The following is a 19,696-nucleotide window of genomic DNA, read 5'->3' as shown; positions in this document are numbered from 1 at the left end:
AGAGGCCTCGTGGTCCAGCGATTGTTGTTCCTGAGCAGGACACCTCGGTGTTCGTTGGAGGTGCCAGGCTGAGCGCCCTGGGGGGCGACTGTCAGCTGGTGTGCAGCCTCCGTGCCCGAAACACCCTTGTGCTTCTGTGGATCTGTGCTTCTGGCACTGGAAATGGAGCTTGTATTCCTCCTGCTCATCTAGCTTTTGGCTGTAATCCTAATTCTGCCCAGAATTTGAGTAACAGTTACTAAAAATTTGGAGATGTGGACACCTGCCCATTTGACACTGGGGCAAAAAGCCTGAATAAGCCATGAGGTTTGTTAGTCACGCCTAAGTGTCTAATAGCCTTTTCCTTGCTGCTGCCCTGCAGTAAATCTTCCATTATTCATTGCGTTATTTACACTCTGGTGTATGTATTTATGCTACAGTATGAAGCTGTTTCGTTGAAAACGCTGTAACCTTTTTAACCTGCTTGCCTTTCCTACTTACCACGTTATTTTATGATTTTTCTGCAATACAGTAGGAAGCAGTGGCTGCCACAGGGACTGCAAATTGAGCAAGCAGACATGTAGTTGTCACTTTGCCGTCCGAGGGCAGTGGGACAGCACAGGCGCTTCCATGAGGGACAAGGGTCAGTCTGTCCCTGCACTGGAAACACCAGTTTTCTCGCTACATCTTTCTAGTTATACCATGCTTTCTGGGGGTCAAAGCATTAGATGTCCACTGGCTTCAAGGAAATAATGTTTTGCTTTTGAAATTACTAGATGGAAATTTGTGAGTGCTCTGCTGGCAGCAGAGGTGTTTTGACCGTGTTGTCTGCAGACTAATGGGCACAGCACTCCGGGACCTTGCAGTAGGTCAGCTGTAAAAAGTCGGGCTTATTAAGGAGCACACATTTCTCTCACACTTGGAGTCCAGATATTGACATCAGTGCTTCACTGAATCACGAAGCGAGTGAGTCCTGGGCTGTTGGCATTTAGCTGGGTAAACACCTTCCGTGGGCTGGAGGAGGAGAGGTCAATATGTTGTGAATGTTTCTTCCTCCTGGGAAACCATTTTCTGTGTTGCCCTTGGAGTTCTTCTCCTCTTCTTCTCCACTCCCATAATTTGGGGTGATCACATCTCCCTCAGAGTCCTACCTTTACAGTTTGATGTTAGCAGCTGGGCCCTTGCTGGAAGCATGTCCTAAATCTACCTGCTTCATTTCCTTAACTTGCCAGAGAGAAATGATTCCTCACCATTTTGAAGAGAACAGTCCCCTTACTTCTTCATTTTCCTCTTGTAGCCTGCTGATCTCAGTGAAGAAATAAAAGACTCCCCTCTAGCAGGGGCCACAGTGAAGGAGGAAATCATTTAAGGAGAGAACAAAGCTGGGAAGGACAGGAATGTGTTTTAAGGGGTGTGGTGAGGGGAAAGACAAAGATCTTTTTCTGTTAGTAGTGAGTCAACTCATGCAAGTGTTTCTTTGGCACGTTCCCTTCCACTTGATATGTTGCAGGTTTTTTATCAGGATTTCCCCACTTCTGTATTTTTAAAAAACATAGATACAACCAGTTATATCAGCTAGTTCTTTTCATTGTTTGACTTGAAAAGGAAAAATTGTCAAGGTAAAATAATTTCTTGTTTGATGATTTTTTGATTGTTTACAAGTTGAATTTATCAGTCCTAGGAAGTAGGGATTGTGAAGTCAGCACTGCCAGCCCTTTCTGTCTGCTGCCAGAGTCCTGCCACTGCCTTGGGTGCTGGACTGATTTACACCTGCCTGACATCGAGCCTAGCTTTGTGTGTGCTTTATAGGCTCTCAGTGCACATGCCAGCTGGTTCACTAACCACATTTACACTGAATTTTATGTCCTGAATTTGGGGCTGTTGTGTGGAGGAAGCAAATTCTGGATGGTGGGATTTGGCAAGAAATCTTTTGTTTAGCTTTGATTCTAGGCGAGATAAATATTTTGGGGCTTAAACCAACCCTTCTGGATTTTCTGCCTTTTGTAATGTCTCTCACCGTAGAAGTTTTCATTCCTCTGAAATTAATTCACTTTATGAGCTTGAAACTGCACACGATTTTGGTGTGGGTTGTCAAGTCGTAGTACTATCTAGCTAGCAAACGTTTTAGCTCAAGGGCTTATTCTGAAGTTCTTTTTCTCAAACGCATCAGTTTTGGGTGGCTGGATATATTGATGTTGTTGATTAACTGGGTAGCAAATAGGATAGCATATGGGAGTCTGGGACAAAAATGCACATATTTTAGAAAGGACACAGATCTAAACCTCATTCCCTGTGCCATGGCATAGATTCAAGCAGCTGGTTTTATCTGTTCTTTGGCATTACAAATAAGGAGAAAATCAAAAAGCAGTACCTGTGGCTATTAGGTGATCTATTCCTTTTTGGTATGCTGCTACATAAATAAATCAGTGTCTGATACTGATTAATATTTGTATTTGTCTCTTGTCATGCTCTGATAAATAAGTTGCTGGTGGCAGTTTTCTAAGAGAGTGCCTTGGAGTGGTTTTTTGGTGGTCTTTTTGTTTGTTTGTTTTCTAAGTGAATTTAAAAAAATTGGAACCCTCTCCAGAAGTCTAATTTTTCAGATTGGTGGAGATTTTTTAAGATGACATATAATAATTTTTAAGATGACTTAGTCATTGTGTTACTTTTTTTCTTTAAGAGATAAGAAACTTGGTTTTGCTAAGACAAGCCATTTTTCAGTGTCACACATCATCAAGGAACTGAAATGTGCTCTGCAGTTCAGTTCCACACCTTTCTGCCATGGGACACCAGCCACTCCTTTCTTACACTCTTGTTTACTTAAAAGCCTTTCTGGATGTACGTGTATTCAGGGGTGTTCCTAAAGGACCTTCAAGGAAAATAATGTTATTTACCTAAGCAAAGAGCTCTACTGATAATATTCCCCTGTATTATAGGGATAAAGTGCTTTTAAATGAAACCATGCAAGGAGAGTTTAGAGTTCTCTTTGCCATGATTTTAATCAAATGTTTGCTTTCAGTTTTGTGATATTTGATAATTTGTCCACAATAAATGGTTTTAAGCTAATATAAATAAAATAATTGCTGAGAGGAGGTTGTATTTCACAAGACAATACATGTATGATTGAAGTCTAACTTTCTGTTACATTTGCATTTTAGACATTAGCTTTAAATAGATTTTTTGCCTTTTTTTTTTTTTTTTTTTAATTAGTATGACCTAATTTATAATTCAGGTATAGTGTTGTGTAGATAAAGTGGACTAACCTTGTGACTGACTGAAAAATTGTTGAAGAGTAGCCCCGTGTCAAATGAGTTATCCTCCTTTTTAAGACCAGGTATTGTTCAAGGCAGTGGTTTCTGGTATCTCTATCGAACACAAATTGCAAAAAAAAAGCTACAAGCTACAGATACTGATCTTAACTTTCAGAGCAAGGCTTCAGTGTTCAGGAAAGTCACTGGAATAGCAATTCTACAGGCTTTGTTGCACAATCTGATTTAAAATAGGAGCCAACCTTTCAAGTTTTTCCTCTTTGTTGTGCCTGTGTTCTTTGTAAATAAGGTTGAAGGAAAGACTCAAGCTGTTTTTCATTCCTACCCACTTATGGGCTTTCTGGCAATGCAAACACCCTGGTTTCAGGTACAGATACTTTCAGTCTGCAGGGGTGGGTGTGTGTACGTGATTGACCCAACTCACAACTTCCTTAATGTCCTGGTAACCAAATTCCATTGGTCAATGTCATCTAGATGTGTACTGATGGTTCAGCGGTAAAACTTTCCAGTCTCTTGGGTTCCTTGAAGAAACTGAGAACAGTAAGCATTTCCTATTCAAAAGCACACTTCCTAGAGATGTTTTACTCATAGGGATATAAGATTACTATGGAAAACGTAGGAAGTTGCTGCAGAGCAAACATTAAGCCCATGGTATAAAATGACAGGATGAATAATTTATATAAACATGTATGTGTGTTTTTAAAATGTTTCTGATGTACCTCTGGAATCCACAAAGCTGCTATTGCAGTTATGTGTCTTATGACATGCCTTTATTGGAGACAGTGTTGTAACTGTGCTGGTTTGGTCCGGTTTGTTCATTAGAGGGAATTCACTGGCTTGGATGCATAATTTTAACTTTAGCTGTCAATGAATGGCTCAAAAGCCACTGTGGTAGAGCAAGAGGCAACTTGTGCTTATACCATCACTTCCATTTCGAAGAGCAGGAGACTTTGTTGGAGATTACCATTGCTTTCTGTAATTTCGGCCTCGCTCTGTGGTGATGCTCTTGTGGCTGAGCTGTTCATCGAGACAGAGGGCACACACATCACACATGCCTGTTCATTAGGCAGCTGCAACGTTCTCTGTCTGTTTCTCTTTGAGTTTCCATAGTGTTTTGTGTGTGTAAACTTGACAGCAAGTGCTGTTTCTGGAAGATATCACAGTTACGTAATACTTTGATATATAGCGTTCTTTAAAATTAATGTGGGAACATCGGCTTTGAAACAAGAAAGGGATGTGAATGTTTTACCCTTCCACCCTTTTTCACATGCACATTGAGGTATGCTGTATTTCTTATGAAGGTAGAAAGAAGGCACTTGAAAAAAGAGAAGTCATTTGAATAAATATCTTCATCAATTTTATTCCTCAGACTCTTTGATTAATTTCTCTTTGGTGATGGTGTTCATGCCACTGCACATCCACTGCTGTTGCTGTTCCTGTTCTGATCAGGACACCTTTTAAAGCCCAAAATACTTTCACAGTGTTTAGCCAACAAGTTAAGTGAGAATGGTTTAGAGTGTGAAAGAGATGATGTCACTGCAAGAGACCCTCGGTTTATTTCTATTTATTTGTATCTTTGCATGTGTGTAACCATTTCTTGTGTGTCTGTATTTATATATCCTTTAAAGAAGGGCGACTAGCATATATCAATGTATATTGACACTATCAATATATATTTGTAGTGATAACATACGCTTATTCTCGAGTAGGGAAGTTCCTCATTAATATCAAAATTTGGTCTAATCAGAATTTAAACCTCTAGCAGATAAGGCAGGTATAGGGTGAAATATTTTCCTGTGGGACTCTAGATCTTTCTCTCCTAGCAACTGGCTTCTAAATGCTGGCATTTGATGATAATAGTCCATTAAAAACCCCAAAGAGTAAGGTCTTCACAAATACTTTTTTACCCATGGGACTTACAAATTCTTCGTACTGAAAAAGATTCAGAAGCGTCCAAAGGAAAATGATTCACCCACAGTCAAGGACACCATCCATTCTTCCCTCAGTCTGATGGATAAATTTTCATAAGGGACCCGTGGGAATTCCTCTAGATCCCTCTCCAGCATATCAATTATGTTAAGTAACTGATCTTGCTTAATGTAGGAGTATCAGTGCTTTTTCATGTGACCCATCAGGATGAAGTTCACAGCTTGTAAAGATATATCTTGCAAGATCAGGCCCTCTGCTAGTGCTAGATGAGTCATGGAAATCAGAAAAAAATTTAATGTGCTACTTAGGTTAGTCCTACCTGGAATGGAGTGGAGGCTGTCTGTCTTTTAACAGGACTGGAAGCGCAGTTGTGCCTAATATTTGTCTCAGAAGTCCCATTTATGAGTAATGCCTTTTTACCGATCAGGCAGTCTGGCATGTACAAGCACTTGGTGTCTATCCACCCACGCTTTGTCCTTTCTGTCTTCATCTGAAATATTCCACTCTGGGGCTCAGTAATACAAATTTGATGAACAAATTATATGCTGCAAGAGGGAAAATATAATATGAAGTAAATGAGTTGGTTGCTGCTGCTTTCCAAATGCCTGAGCTCTTAGAACAACTCATAAAACCAGAGATTTTCAGTTTTCTTTTAACATTTCCCAGCTCTTTATGTTAAATTATATGAACTCTTACTCAAAGTATTGGTGTGGTAAAACTTTTATTCCACAGAGGGAGAAAAATGGGAAAGGTATTACCAGTATATTATTAAAAATACACACTTGGCTTTTTCTATAACTCTTCAATGTTCACCGTGTTCACAGTACTGCTGATCATAACATATACATTTTTTGAAGGCTTCAAATATACTTTTTAATTTTCCTGGCGATTACAAAAGCCTGAAAGACCTCATGGCATTAGATAGATTCTGAGTGTGAACTGAGAGTTCTCTCTGCCTCAGGTGCATGCCACTTGTTTCTAGGTAGGATGCAGTGACCTGGAGCACCAGTCAGGGTAAAATGTGGTTGTTGTTATTAATAATGATAATTACAGCATGGTTATACTGTCTAGCTTGGGCCTACAAAGCTGTCTTCCGTGATTTTCAGTGACATAAACCCCACTTTTTCTGTTCTATGATCTTTTTCCAGTCCGTTTCCTGGTGCTGTGTGTACAGAAGCTTGAGGTTTTTTACAGCAGGAGAAGGAAGAGCTCCTTCAAGTTCAGGATAGGCTTTGCCGTGTGTTAGGTTCCTGTGGTGAAAACTGAGGTTTTTTGAGATTAGTAGTTTATTGGATGTGGTTAGAAATGGAAATGAGAGATATGAGGGAGATCTGAGGTGACCAAGGGAGGCATGTTTTGGTACTATGAAAAATTCGAAGAATGAGATGGGTGTTAAGAAAGTCAGTGAGGAACAGGTTACTTTAATCAAAATGGAAAACGGGCTTGGTAGAGATGTTAGAGATAGAGAGATGAGGCAATTTATGAAATGGGTGATATAGAGCATCATGTATTTTGAGTTATTGACAACAGCTTTCCAAATGATTCCTGACCTCCCATCTTCTTACTCTCTGTTCTTGTTATCTCTCCGCAAGTAATGCGGCTTGCTTAGCTATTTTCTTAGACATCCTTCTTTCAGAATATTCCAGCATTCCTTAACTCTGTTAGTGCCTTTTGAATGAATTAGGATTGCTGCTCTAAGGCACTCGGAAACCCCATTTAAAAGGAAAAAAGAAAAAAAAAAATCTTGATTTCTTGCTTATGGAATACTTCTTTCTAGAGCATTAATGAAGTCAAAATAAATTTTCCCATGGAAGATAAACCCTGCATTCAACATACCTGTACAGTCCTGGTGATTACAGCTGCTAAACCCTGCATTCAGTATACCTTTACAGTCCTGGTGATTACAGCTGCTTTTCACACTGTGTTCTGAAAGGAGAATTTGTCCCTGCAATTTTGAAGCTGAGAGGAGTAGAATTAAGACTTTGCCTAATTAGTGCTACCTTTCAAAGGTCTATTTTAAGCTGTCTTCCTTCAGCCTGAACCATGTGGTAGTTTCCAAAAATGTAATTTAATCATACCTGATTGCTTGCTGGAATCGGCAATTAACTTAGGTGCAAGGGAATTAACAGTATTTGCCAGGTCCTTCATAATTTACCAGGAGCTGCCTGTGCCACATATATGTTAAGTGTATTGTTGCCTGTTTAAATTTATTGGCAAGAATATTTTAAGCTTGTGGTTGAATAATTTTTACTGCTTCCTTCCATTTCTATTCCTAGGATGACTCAGGTATGAAATACCATGTAATTATATCCTGTATACTATCAAACTATCCCTTGCAATTATGCCACATTGTAGTTGTTCTTTGGAAACACTAGAAGCTACCTATCTAGGAAGTTATTTTTGGGATGCAATTTGTTGCTAGGGTGAAGATTGGTTTTCAAGAATTCTAGATGTATGTTGAATAAAAAAACCCCTCATTTTTAAAAAGTAGCTCTCATCTTAGAAATCCTCTGAAATCCAATTCCTTCGAAAAAGTGTAGAAGTGGTTTTAGAAAAGACATTTTTCTGTAGGTCTGCATTTATGTCCTCTTTGAGAGTCAGTTCTTGCATCAGTTATATAATTAAAAATGGGAAGAGAATGGAAAAATAGGCCATCTGCCTTCAGGGAAATATTTTTCTTTGTATTTGGAGTGTGTTTCTGAGATCCAGATTAGTACTCTAATCCTTCTCTGAAGTTCTCTTGCATTATAGATTTCAGAATTTCAGGGCAATCACAGGAGACTTTCACATAGGCATTGTACTTGATTTAGTTCTGGGGTACCATGAAGGTTGGATTTTGGACAAAAGTAAACTTCAGCTTAGTTCTTGGCTCAGAAGTCATGGCTGTTACAAGTTTTCATACCTCACAATCTGGTAGAGGGATTTGTGCTGTCTGACATCTCCCTTTGTTGGACTTGGAAAGGTGCACCATCATTAGTATCTGAAATTCCCTGGAAAATTACTGTGAAAAAATAGTGAAGACAAATATTTTAACTGGAATACTTGCTTAAACATAGCAGCAACTCTGAGATTCAAAAGTTTATATGTACCCTGTGATGGCCAGGAGCTTATCAGAAACTGTGGCTCCAGACCACCACTGAGTTGGAAGATATCACAATAACCCAGCACAGAAGAGAGAACCACTCTTGCCTTGTGATTTCATCAGGCACTCAAGATGATGCAACTTTCATTTCCCCAGTACAAAGCAGCAAGTGTGTGCCAGAAGCAAAACAATGTGGGGATCTGCAGTGAGTTTTGCACGTCTCCTGTTACCTGTTATTTACCTTGAAACTGGGAAGAAAATTGCTCAGTCCGTTTACAGCTCTTTTTTTACTGCTTATAGAACTCGTGAATGCTGTCTTTCACTGAAAAGGCTGTGCAAATCTTACATTTCCCAAGGAATAATGCATTCCCATAAAGCTGCCACAGATTCTAAAAAAGCAAAAAATAAGAGGAAAGTGGCACAAACCAAACAGATTTGGCAGTTTATCATTGTCTGAAGGAATTGCAAATTGATGTAACCATATCGGAGACTTGCAGGTGTTCAGATTTTAAGATGACATTTAAGACTGTAAAAGTAATATTTGTAGCAACAGCCTTGATAAATATTATCCTGTCTGAAGCTCTGTGTGCCCCCCATACTGCTGGGACTTGAGAAGAGGAGAAAAGGTTCATTTACAACTGCATACAAGGAAGTTAACAAAAGTTACTGAAAGCTTTTTTGGGATTGTGAGCTGCCAAAACCAGCTAACTCCTCTAGCCAAAATAGACTGCCAAGTGATTTGCACAAAGCATGTGAGAAGCTCCAGAAAGACCAATCTAGAGAAATGCATTTAACTATTTTGGGTTTGTTTTTTTTTCTTTTATAGCAAAATCTACACACTTAAGGGAAAAATTGTCTATGGAAACTAGTTTTCTCTGCAGTTTACAGTCTGGAAAAGCCTGATCCTGACTGCTGAAGTGACCCTGAATAGAGAACAGGATATTGGACAGTGCTTCCTGGTGGGTATATATCTGGGTTTGAAAACTTGGCATGCTACTGTTCTGCTTATGGAGAAGCAAGAGGAAGAGTTATTCCTACATTTTCCCCTGAGCGTTCTTCCCGTCCTGCTGCTTTCTACCTGGTTTTGCCTTTCTACTTAAACTTTCTCTGTTCTCTCCTCTTTTCCATCTTTTATATATATATATATATATATATATATATATATATATATATATATATAGTTTTCTTTCCCCTTTTTCATCCCAGCACTTTGTATAATTCTCATTGTTATCGCTAAGTCACTAAAATGGCCCTCTCTCCTGTCTTGCAGGGTCAGACTGTTTGGAGAGGTTGTCTGTGATGAGTGATTTCCAGAAACACTGACGTGATGGAGTCGTGGAACAATCCATGAAGGTTAACTGTCCAGAGGTAATTAGAAACCCCTGTGTTATTTTATTACCCTGAAAGCCGAGATCCTGCCAAGGACTGTCTTGTTTAGAAGATGCCAAGTCTCAAGGAGATGGCTCAGTAGTACAAGTCATGCACTGGTCGACTGCTGAGCGGTGTATTGGGTCCTGCAAACAGACAATAGTTAGTGCTTTTCTTGAAATAGAACTGGAAGGCATCCTTTGTGCATGTAAAATGATCTTGCAATGATGATTCAATAAATCTTTTTAGATTTGAAGATCTTAAACTGATGCTTATACATAGGAAAAACTTGCTTCAGGCAGTTTGCAGAGGCTCCTCTAGCCACTAAAAATAAAAAAAAATTGATTTTCCAAAAGAAGCAAATACCACTCAGTCTATGAGAAAAAATTATATGCTATGCATAGTAAAAATGGAGTAAGTTGGGTTTTTTTTTCTGGGCTGTTTTTGCTGGGGTTTTTTAAATGCTTTTGTTAAGTCTTTGAATTCAACTGGGTTTGCAGAAGTGTTGGTGCAGAGCTCTGCCTGACCTTTTCTCAGCCTGTGCAATAAAGGATGAGCCGGCGTTGTTAAACCCTGTGGGTTGTTGAATATACCAGGAAATATACATTTCACTGAGAACTTGGAATTCAGGTTTTCCTGTGAATTATCACAAATGTGGATCAAGCACCTTTGTGTGCTGATACAGTGTTTTCAGTGTGTCTCAGAAAATTCGCTGCCATTTATTGCTTGAGCTGAGTCTGAGGAGACTTATCACCATCCTTTAATCTTTTTTGCAGGTTTTCAGAAAAGCTCTTAATATACTACTTCATGTTAGAAGTTGTCAGCATCATTGGCAAGCACTAGAGATGAACATGAAGGAGTTGTACTTTTCTGGATGAGATTAATTCTGGCACAGTACTCGTTCCCATGGCTAAGCCCTGTGTGCACTGCTGTTCTTGTCAGGTTTGTTATGTGTGTTTTCTCTTTCCAAGGTATTATGTCTTCACTGTGAAACATTCACTCAGACTCAGATTTGGCAAACAGAGTCTGAATCTAACAGCATGCTGGTTTCCAGGAAAAAATAATTTGTTCCCTTGGAGAGGGAGGGAAGGGATTTGGATTTTAAAATGTTTCATTGTATTTTATAACACAGAACTTGCTTTACATTTCTGTAGATAATATTTCTTGAGCAGTTGCTTAGGAGTGACCTTGATGATCGCTGAGTAAATTATAACATATTATGTGAAATTTCAAGCTCTGTTCCTAAATGTTAAATTCTAAAAAAGTAATAATAGCTCAGAAGTTAAGACACCCTGAACACGACTGTTTACAAAATGGGTTTTTCCTCCAGCTTAGAGCAGTATTTAATGAGTGGATTTTTAAAGCATATTTTCCCCTTTAAGAAGTCTTGAAATTTTAACGTGGCTAAGGAAACTAAGTAGAGACACAAGTATTGTGTGTAATCTCCCAGGTCATCTGAGAGAGACTTAAGAGGAAACAGAAGTGGTTTAAAGACCTTCTAAGTTAGATCCTATTTATAGAGACAGAAATTGCTATATGGGGTGGAACTGAAGGTTCACCTATTTCACTCTTCTGTTTCTAACAGAGGATACATAGAAAAAAAACCAAAGAATCTTAGATTATATTATTTCTCATCTCAGTTTGCTAAGAAAGCACAGAGCTTGTTATGGGCATGATGCAAATATGAAGAGGTGTTAGTATTCAATACCTGTGCTAACAGTCTCCTGTCAGATCTTCTCATGGTGCATAAAGTGAAGAAGATAAATAGCTTCTAAATATCAATAGATTTTTTTTTTATTGCTAGGACTGAAAAAGACGTAATCCTAAAAGCACTGAATGATCAGTGATAACTCTTGAGGTGTTTATATTTGCATTGCAGCACGAGCAATTTAAACATAATTTATAAACAGTTGTCTTTCAGCTTCCGTAGTGCCTTAAGACAAATGCATGCTTTTCTGCAAAAGCAAAATCCGCCATGGCCTGGGCAGATTTGTGGTAAAATGAGGCCAGTTTAGTAATGAACTTGAAGGGTATAGGGATGTTTCTCTGTAGTGTCTACCCACGGCTTCAATACACCAATCCACATTTCCCCTTTTTATTTTGGGCATAATTTATTTTGCTTTACATGATGCTGACATTCTGGGAAACATTGCCTCCATGAAGAACTTTTAAATGATAATAAATGAATATTTAAGTATGGGCTTTGGGCAGTTTAAGAAATAAAATATTCCTCCTCAAAAGCACATTTTCATTAGGACTTCATATTTTGTTGATTCCAGCAAACTTTTGATTTAACCCAGATGAAGGACACAGTGCAGGAGTCTGAAATTGTGCTTCCTCCCAGATTAGATCGGGGAGAGATTTGAGCAGTGATGCCCTTTCATTTCATTCTTGCCATAAGAATCAGGACTTGGGAGGAACTGTCTGTTTTTGTCTGCAATGTTTGCTGCTCTGAAGCTGCCACCTCAGACGCCTGTTGTATGGTAATGATTATCCCTGTTAGGCCTGAGGTGAAACCAGTTTCACAGAAAATAGATTGATGAGTATATTTTTATAATAGAATCACTTTGAAATGAAAGCAATTCTTCTGTTTCTTGACCTGTAGTTTTATCTACCGGCGAATGAGGAATTGAATACTGCAGTAGCTCTTATTTCAATCAAATCTGTGTAAGTTGGGATACAGACTTCAAGCCAACAGGATTGGGGTTTTAACATTATTATTAGATTATTGTATTTATCTGTATGATGAGTTTCTGGACTGTGTTATTTCAGTTGAACACAATCTTCTGAAAGTTAAGAGTTTGAGTATGAGTTGCTTGAAGCCACTGGACTGCGGCTTTCAGCCAATGTGTTTGAGATACAGTTATTTGTTAAGAGAAAATACTACATTTTAATTTTCTGTACTGCCAGCACCGAAGGAAGCCTTCCTCCTCTTTTCTGCTCAGTGAGATAATGTGGCTGATAACCTTTGTATAGTTCGGGGACTTACTTCATTGCTTTCTAATAGAGTTTCTGGAGAGTATAGATTTAGATTACAATGTTGAGCGCCCATAGGGCCTCAGGGAAATATGCTCTCATTAATAGCCTTGTTAATGATTATCACTGGAGAGGCTCTAATAGTATCAGATGTAAAGGTGGTCACAGCCGTCCGTCTTTATCCTGTGGATATGGAGATGCATCATTAATTCACACGGATTCTCAGACCCTCCGAGCTGTGCACATCGATGCACGATGATAATGTCTGAAGGAAATTAAAAGCCGTGCGTTATCAATTTAATATTTCAGATTTCTATTTCCAATTAATATGGCCTAAGAGATAAAAGGAATTGAACCACAGCAGAAGTATGGGTCATTCAGAGGAGATCAAATGCAGATTACGCCTCTGTCAGTTCCAGCTTCATCACGCTCACCGCATTCTCTCTGAAAGGAATGAGACAATGCAAACTTACGTCAGTGAAGTCTCACAGCTGAAAAGTTAAAAACATATATCCTATGCAAGCACAAAAAAAATGTGTTAATATAAAATATTTTACAGAAACTGGAAAAATTTTAAACTTTTTTTGTCCTTTTTTTCCTTTATTAAATTACAATAGTATAATTAATTTAGTCTGGTATCATGACTTTGATGGGTATATTCATAATGCATTGAGTGCAACAAATCTGTCTCAAATTTTCCCTATGTTAATAACCTGTTTGATAATTATTTGCTGAAAGGTGAGAATTTGATTACAAATATTTGGCTTGGAGTTTTGGGGTGGACTCAGGGTTTATGTGGTAGGAAACACACCAGATCGTTTCTTTGTGACCCTCTGACATATCAGTGTTTTCAGAAAAATCAAGAGATGCAATTTTTCTGTATGCAAATCTAAAGGTAAGCTTTTAAAAATAACAGTGGATTTATAACTCTATTTTAACTTGTTTTGGAAATCGTGTCTGGTGCTAAGATAGTATCAAAAAGTAGCTCTTCAATGGCCTGATATCAGTCTGTGTCCTGCTGGGTGGGTCCCCTAAGTGCAAAGGAGAGGGGAGTAAAAGAGCAGATACTACAAATGATGGTGTCCTAAAGGGAGGATAAAGTATGAGTAGGTAAAGTGTCACTTGTGCTGAACTGTAACCTGTTGTGAAGTTGTAGATGAAAGAATTCAATTCCAAACTTGCCGAGGACAAATGTACAAGGTGTAAAAGAGTTTGCCCCTGGAAGGCGAATAGGAAACTCCTAACGGGAGATAAAGTTAACAGAGGCTGGAGATATTATTTTAGATCAGTGAAGAATCATAAAAGCCATGAATGAAGCATGTACCTCAGACTGGGGAGTAGCTCTGACAGGAGCACGTGGAACAGTGAAACCATGAACAGCGCACTGCTGGAGCTGGGAGATCCAGAGATCCTCTTGAGCCTGCCTAATGATGTTCCCGTGTGGTGGAAAATTCTAAGAATGTTTTTTGCACCTATCTCTGAAGCATAAAGGAGCTAGAGCATTAATCTGCTGCAAATGATGGAACTGAGAGAATGCTAGTGAAATGCACTAGAGGAATTTTTGAAAGGAGTAAAATTGTAACATCTGGAGGACGCTATCTATATCCAACTGCCGTGTGCTTTCATGGGACAGATGAAAGATTGTGAAAAGTAAGGTCTTGCAGGGCTGGAAAAGATGTAAAAATTAATATTAACAAAGGAAATTTACAACAGACGCTCTTCTTTTATGCAGGGCATGAGTAAGGGAAGTCATCTGTGAAATCAGATCTCAATGCAGAGAATTCCTTCTCGGTGCTCCCAGCAGTCAGGGTGGAGACACCTTGGCTGGGACTGTCCTGGCAGGGGTCAGGCAGGGTCAGGGGGAGCTGCCACAGCTCCAGTGCTTGCTGCTGGCACTGGGAGCGAGGAGAAGATAAAGCACAAAGCTCTTAAGTTAGGTTTCAGCACTTTTAGCTTCACAAGAGGAAGAAATCCTGTAAAAAGCTTTATTTCTAGTATTTCCTGCCCACACTGATGTTCACCTGAGTCTCATATAGCTTTTAAATTATTGATAAATCTGTGAAATTAAGGATTCTAATTATTTATCTACAATGAACAAGCGTGAATTTCTGCTATTGGTCCAGTGCTCCTATAAAATGCAATTTTATTAAATTTCTGCTATGATTCAGGAGGGGAATCAGTGCCCTTTTTTTCCAAAATCTTACATATTCCTCTGGCATTCTTGCTGCGGTACACTTAGCTTGTTTTTGAATCCCCAGACTGAAAAATAATGCTCACTTGTTTCTTCTCAGATGTTTGGGCATTGTCTTTCTTAGGAGGCTGCTGAGCCTTGCAGGTTTTTGGCAATGTGGAGTGTGTATTGCCAGGCCTGTAACAATTACCTGGCTTGCTGTGAAATTTTGGAGGAGTTAAACATTAGCATTATTTGTGCCATTTTGCTTCTACTTTTCACAAAGTAGAAGCACTCATCTCAGAGGATCTCTCTCTTATCCAGACTCATGTGTTACAGTTTTTGTGTTGCAGTCCGTGCAAAATACAAAATTTGCCATCTATCCATCTCAGTCTCTTTGTCACACTTGTCACCTGCTTTTAATTTCCCCCTAGGAAGTCCCTTCCTATCCCCATTGTATGGTTCTAGTTTTAATAATCCCAGTCCTTCCAGAGCTCCTTCCCCAAAGAAATATTTCACTGTACACACCAATTAGTGTGTTGATATTTCTTGTTAGTATGCAGCGTCAGGTCAGCTCCTCTAGATAACCTTGATAAATTAAAAATTGGCTTATCAATATTCAATCAACCTAGCTCATTTATCCAAATGTCTGATTTCCTTTCTATCAGAGCTGAGCTAAAAAGGCACTGCAAAAATAAACAGAATTAAAATTGCATATTTTTCTTTGAAACAGAAATTAAAAATCAGTCTTCTGCTAATGTCACCTTAAATGCATTGATTTATCACCAGTGAAATAACATACAGTGGCAGATACGACATAAAAAATTATTAGTTTTCAGTAGACAGCTGTTCTTTGAATACAGTGAATCAAGGCTTCATTAGGAAAATTTGGGAAACCTGGGCTTGGTCTGTCCTTTTTCTTTGTACAACTATTGACGCTTGCTAATTCTTCTACGTGGTTTCTAAAATTTATAGAGGTTTATTTATTCCAGAGGGGTGGGAGGTAGGTGGGAGCAGCATCCCAAGGATTTATCTTGTAGCATAATGACAGCAGCATAATTTTCCAAATCAGACCTCCCTTAATCTTGTGTTTCATTGCCTTTGCAGTTTAGAAACCCTCGAATGCCCTTTTATGTTTGCACCATTTCTATTCAGTAGTTCTCTGTGATTGTCCCACTCAGCTGCTTTCACTCTCTGGGACCAGTCCTTGTGTCATTTGCTCATCATCTTGGCTTTGCAATTGAGAGTATCAGTTAGTCGAGGGAAATGACGATGCTGTTCCAAATGTTGTTTCATCTAAAGTCTGTCAGCACGTGGTGTGAAAGGACAGGTTTACAGGAACTCACCAGGCCAAGCTTTTCAAAAGCCCCAGAGGTGTGGAGGATCTGCTCTGTGATGCAGTAAATAGATCCGAGTGTCAGTGGGCACGTGGGCAGCAGCACTGGCCCTGAAGGGGTCTCTCATTGCTCTCTTCCTGAGAATGGCTTGCTTTGATGTCCTGGCAGGGACCCTGAAGCTCCAGGATGTCCACTGATAGGTTCCTAAAATCATTGATGTGCTCTTTTCTCAGTGCCTTATGGAAACAGTCGGCACTCTCAGTCAACAGAAGGCAAACAGAGGCCAATCTTTCCCCACAGTGTATAGACTTCGTTAATTTATACATAGTGTGAACCCTGAAGGCTCTAATTCATTCAGTCAAAGGTTTCTGGGAGTTTATCAGCCAGGTTCCTTCTCTGTTGTAGCAGCTGTGCTGGAAACAGAGGTCTTCAGCAATTCTGTGATTTGCTTCTGTGTTCTGTGACCTCTAATTTTGTGGTGAAAATATGTTCCTTTTTGGGGTTACTTTGTCTTGGTTTGTGTTTTTCCGTGATTGGAGTGGTGGGCTTATCTGTATTCCAAAGTCAGAAATGCATTTTGCTGAGCTCTTCGTATTGCACTAAAGTTAACTACATAGGTTTTGCATTATGACAGTTAAAATTATTTCTTCTCTGCCAAACCAAAAACCTAAGGTCAACAATTTCCCTTTGAATTAATTTATGCAAAATCTTTAAACAAAGTCCTGTGGGTCTAAACCCTTAAATTTAAAGTACTGCTTTAAAAGGAAAATTAAAACCCAGTATTTTAAAATTAAGTAACATGAATTTTGATTAAACCCTGAAAAGATTTGAGAGCCTGCTTCACTTTAAAAGCTCTGGACAGTTGTTGCTAATCTTAAAGGAACCAAAGAAAGTGCTTCAAACAGCGTATATGCCCTATGGAGAAAAATTACAAGGAGGGGTGCAGGCAAGGAACTGCTGTTCAAACATTTTATGTCTCCAAGTTGTTGCACTTTTATGTTAGATGAATACTTGTGTGTGTTTCCTAGTGGGACTGGCAGTGCTTTTTTCAGAAGTGAGCAATTACAAAGCATATACAATATCAAAGACGCTATTTGATATCATCAAAATCTTGCTCTACTGGTTTTGCTGTCATCTGTGGAGAAATGGAACCTAGGAATGACCTTATGATATGGTTTTGCATCAATAACTTCTTTGTACTTTGGTCCAACCACACATTCGCCCTGGATGAAAGTTGCTGATTTGAATTGTGTAAAACAATGTCCAGTTTTATTAAGACAGTGCAGAGGAGCAGTGCCATCCTGCTGCTGGTGTTGGTGCTCACCAAAAGGATTTTTAGAAGGAGGAAGAAAAAGTGTCCCCATTTCAGAGTTAATTTCCTATGTTTAGAATGTCTGGTGCTTCTTTAAAGCACGAGCCCTACAAGTTTTGCACAATTAATATGTACATGCTCAGTATATCAGACTTCTCTGTTATGTCATTCCTTCAAGGGTGCACATCCTTGGAGATGTGTGGTAGTAAGGTGTTCCATGTCCTCTGCTGGGTGTAATTCATTTCCTTACACTGCAAGAAATGGGGGTATTTTCTGTAGGTTTTGGAATTATGGAGCTGGATGGAATCAGTGGAACCCCCTGAAATGAATAACAGGTGAGAAGCGAGCGCAGCATGGGACACTACACAGAGGATGGAAGTCAAAGACTGCTTTAAAGGTAAACAATACTTTGTTGTTTGCATTATAGCAGATAGAAAAGAAGAAAACATTTATCAGTAACAGAAGCTTGAAATATGCAGACTGGAACAGAACTGATACGCAGATTCAGTGGGTGGGAAAATTTGGTAACCACAGCAACAGTAGGCGGCTTCAGCCTTTTGAGTTATTCATCCTTGCAACAGGAATTCAATAGAGCAGTGGTGGAATTTTCACTTGTCCCTTGGAAGAGTCAAAACAGACCCCAAGGAGGATAATGTGGAAGAGAAAACTCTGAGTTTGAATTTCAATAAAAAACCAAATTTTAATAGAGAACCCTAAGTTTCCACACAGTTACTGTCTTTTGTGTACCTGGTCAAAGAGCTGAGAGAGTAATCTCTTTCCTTTCATTTAGTGGTTTGTTAGCTTAGCTCTGTGAAAGGCAGATTTTCATGATACTATACTGGAAGCTGTGCTATTTATGTGTTTCCTTTTAAACAATGCTTGGATTTCATAATAATTCACATTTTGAAGTCAGCCTTAAAATCTGCACTTGTGCTGTTGGATAAGGAATGGTTTTCTGAGGCATGGAGTAGTGGCATAGCCTGTCAAACCCAAGAGGCTGTGAGTGGCAAAATCCCCAATGAGAGAATACTCTTCTCTTTCCCCGGTCCTTTGCACAGACTTCCTTTGGGCAGCATCAGGGTGGTGGAGGGAGAGAAAAAAATAGGAAAAATTATTTTCAGCCCTCTATCCACTGGACTTCAGTCCTGGAACTAAACTGCAATAATATCTTGAAAAACAAGCTCGACCCTTGATGGGGATGCTTATTAATGAATATAAAGCCAGCGCAATTTTGGAGTAAAATATGGAAATATTTTGTTTAAACACCTTTGTTCTCAGAAGATTTCTTTTTTGTGATCACAAAGATATTGTTGCATGAAAAAGTAATTTCTGCAAGTAATTTATCAATTTGGATCTAGTGATCCAAACTTCAATCCCAGGCACATCTGGGGAAGCACTAAGGCTGCTGGGAAGAGACTCAGGCACCTCTGGAGGGGGATGGCAGTGGTGCTCCCGGCCTTCTCCTGTGAAATCTCAGGTTTCACTCTGTGCAAGCTCCCCCTCTCCCTCAGAAGAGGTTTGCCCAGCAGGAGTGGATTTCCTGGGGCAGTTGGGCAGGGTCTCTGCAGCCCTGCCAGCTGGGCTGGCTGCTGAGGTGCCGAGGCTGGAGAAGCCCCAGTGTGTATCCTGGAGCCCCTGGGGCATCCACTGGGCTGGCCCTGTGGGCACAGTCCAAGTAAACCCTCAACATTATAAACTTCTGAAATACTAACAGGTAAATAATGAAAATCTTCTTCAAACAACTAAAATGCTACACAGATGATGGGGACCAGCCAGTGCTAGAAAAGATTGTTTCTGACTTTAATTTTAAAATAAGAAATCTAATAACTGAAACTTCTTGCCCTAATGTTGTATTGTGCATATTTTTCCACTTTAATCACAAATTTAGCCAAAAACCATGAAAAAAATCTATAATTAGCTCCAGTTTTACAAGTATAAATCCATATGCTAGTTAGCCTTTAGAAAATAGCCATTTGTGTTAAATTCATCACGAATTTCTCATTAAAAACCGAGCACACACCAATTAGTTTGACAGGGAAGAACTGCTGGAGCATTTTCTTGGATTTGGCTCTGTGTGTTCCCAGGCTTTGTTTTCATCGCAAGTGTTGCTGCCAGCTATTTCACCCAGCCTAGCCACAGCCTTGGAGCCCTGAGTGATTTGAGTAACAGATGATGAATTATGAGAACTTGAACTGTGGCTTGTGGTTGAAGTCCCACTGCATTAGTACTTTAATTCTCAGCTGAGTTTGAATATTATGCCACAGACCCCATTAA

General features: G+C 39.3%; 1 long non-coding RNA gene across 1 annotated transcript in view; it reads left to right on the top strand.

Annotated features, from left to right (window-relative positions):
* LOC120755949 (uncharacterized) overlaps positions 1-17,818 on the top strand; it is a 53,692-nt gene extending 35,874 nt beyond the window's left edge. The window contains exons 2-5 of the long non-coding RNA XR_005701946.1: positions 9,086-9,218; positions 9,530-9,627; positions 10,404-10,569; positions 17,702-17,818. This is a non-coding gene — a long non-coding RNA (uncharacterized LOC120755949). The remainder of the gene's footprint in view (positions 1-9,085; positions 9,219-9,529; positions 9,628-10,403; positions 10,570-17,701) is intronic.
* Positions 17,819-19,696: the final 1,878 nt, after the last annotated feature.

The sequence above is a fragment of the Hirundo rustica genome, chromosome 8 (assembly GCF_015227805.2).
Source record: "Hirundo rustica isolate bHirRus1 chromosome 8, bHirRus1.pri.v3, whole genome shotgun sequence".
In the NCBI taxonomy this organism is placed as follows: domain Eukaryota; kingdom Metazoa; phylum Chordata; class Aves; order Passeriformes; family Hirundinidae; genus Hirundo; species Hirundo rustica.
The sequence above is the reverse complement of the archived record's forward strand: the minus strand, read 5'-3'. Positions and strand labels throughout refer to the sequence as shown.